We start from the raw sequence: 2,485 nt of genomic DNA on the forward strand, positions 1-2,485 counted from the left end.
CCACTCAAATCCCATCACCCTGATGCAAATCAGTTTATGCAAAAACCTGTGATTAATCTGCTCCCCAATATTACAAGTGTAAGAATTGGATCATTACAGGGTCATTGAAGGCGAAGGCCATGACCAAGAGAAACACATAAAGCACGTCATCAGCAACGCTGAGTACATACAAGCTACGAAATATAGTAAAGAGTCTTAGCATGATACTATCAAGCATTCCATACACTCACAATATAATCATTGACTCGAACACATGATTCAATCGTTACTTATTACAAAGTTTCTCTAAATAGTATTGATCACTTCATTAATTTAATTGGATTAAGCAATAGACCGGGTTGTCCCCCTGTGCTCCATTCCGGAACATTAAATAAGAAAACCCTATGCCTCCTTTCGGAAGACATTAATAAATATCCAATGGCAGACGGGCGCAACTCCGTGGCCATAGCTAGTATAAGATCTCATCTAACTCATTATAATTTTAAAAGAATTTATAACAAGAGACTCGTAGATCAGACGACCTCTGAAAAGTGCACGGCTAATACCCCGTGAACCCCAACCCTTGTTTGTCATTACTCTAGATGTGCACAAATCTAGAGTTTTATTGCTCATCCTTCTTGCACTTTACGTGATTTACCAGTTTAAATTTGGTGATGACTCATATGCAAACAACACAACCAATCATACATCAATCATTCAAATCATTCAAGTTTCCAATTTAATTCTTAATTTATTAGTGACAAACAACATTTATTATTGAATCCTTTAACTAACTCGGTGTATAAACACCTTAAGTGCATAAGGGACCTCATATCCACAATCTTGTCTTATAAGACTTTAACTCTTCCTTTACTCATTCCATTTCAATACAGATGAATAAGTAATTAAAATGATTCATTCCCTATGTATACTTGTAGCTTTACTTTTAAGCTCTTCTTGCAAAGTATTGCATAAATAATACTCATAAGGAAAAATCAATGCAAATTTCTCATACATAAATTAAACCAATCATCACATTTATCATCAATCAACTCATTACCAAACAATTTCAACCAATCCACAAGTTCCCTAGCATGATTCTAGGTTTTTCCAAGTCCCTAAACATGCTCCTAAAATCAAGTTTTCTCGTATTCTTATACGTACCTTAATTAAATCATCTTTCCAACTAGCCACAATGCTAGAAATTACTCAACTTAAAGTCTCCTACAATACCAAATACATAAACTCAATTACTTCCTTCATTACACAAATTTCTAGCAACTTTTAAACACTTTAAACCTTCTCTAATAAGCCGAAATTTTGGTTTAAAACCTTTAAAACTCTTTCTTTAAGTGGGTGATTAAAACCACAAAATAAAAACTCATTCATGGTGTTTGTATAAAAATTCCAGCACACTTATTAAGATTTAAATCCCTCAAATAAATCTGAAAATTATTTTTAAAACATTAAACCTTCATCAAAAATCGAAAACTGTTCAAAAACCCTATTTAGAGGCTGATTTTGGCCACAAGAGGGTGGTGCTCACTACTAGGTAGTGAATTAAGATTAGAATGTTGTTTACACACGAAAAATACTATTGGTTTGTAAAAATCGGACGAGTTATAATCTCAGCGGGATTAAAACGTGATTAAAAATAATTAAGAACGGAGATCGGAATTTAATTACCGAAAATTTGTTTTTATGTTTAATTAATATTTATAAGTTCAATAGGAATGAAAGCCCTAATTTAATTGATTATTAGAACCCTAAAAATCAACACTTTAATAGTTAAAACCCTAAATTTTAATACTTTATAAAATCTGAAATTTAAAATACTTTATAATATGAAATTTATAATATTTAATCATCAAAACACAATTATAAAATATACTAATATAATTTATCAATCAAAAATCAAAACCCAAAACATATAATTACATAAACAATAATTTAAAACAAGGAGGAGGAGAGACGAACCACCGCGGTGGCTGGGCAGCCGGAGGTGGTCGGCGTCGGGTGGCTGCAAGGTGGCGTGGTGTTGGTGGCTTTCACGTAATGGAGAAGGGAAAGAGTTAGAAAAAAGAAAGAAAAAGAAAAGAAAGAAAAATAGAAAAGAAAAGAAAATAAATTACCTTTACCATTTGACTTTTGTGGGGAAAATTTTGGGGCTTTGGGGGATATTTATAGAGTATTGAGTAGGGATTGTGTTTGGGCTTAATAAATAAATGGGCTTTAGTCATGAAATATTTGACCCACAAGGGTTCAAATAAAAGAATTGGGCTTACTTAATTAAAATGGGTTGGTCCACTAAAAGTATGTAAGAATTGTTTACATACTATTATTTAAACGAGCCCAACAATAAATAAAAGTTTAGCCCAAAATAAATTATACTTTTATAAAACTCACTAATTTAAAATGCTTTAGCCCTTAAAAATATATATTATAATTAATTAAATAATTTATAAAATACATAAAAATACGGAGTATTACAGGTTTGGGGTGTGTG

At 31.7% G+C, this 2,485-nt stretch overlaps 1 long non-coding RNA gene across 1 annotated transcript; it reads right to left on the reverse strand.

Moving 5' to 3' along the window:
• Window positions 1–1,100: 1,100 nt before the first annotated feature.
• Window positions 1,101–2,279, reverse strand: LOC110725906. Its single transcript, XR_002512254.1, has 2 exons — window positions 1,957–2,279; window positions 1,101–1,203 (listed from the first exon to the last, which is right to left on the reverse strand). It is a non-coding gene; the product is annotated as an uncharacterized LOC110725906 (long non-coding RNA).
• Window positions 2,280–2,485: the final 206 nt, after the last annotated feature.

This window comes from Chenopodium quinoa, unplaced genomic scaffold (assembly GCF_001683475.1).
Source record: "Chenopodium quinoa cultivar QQ74 unplaced genomic scaffold, ASM168347v1, whole genome shotgun sequence".
In the NCBI taxonomy this organism is placed as follows: Eukaryota; Viridiplantae; Streptophyta; class Magnoliopsida; order Caryophyllales; family Amaranthaceae; genus Chenopodium; species Chenopodium quinoa.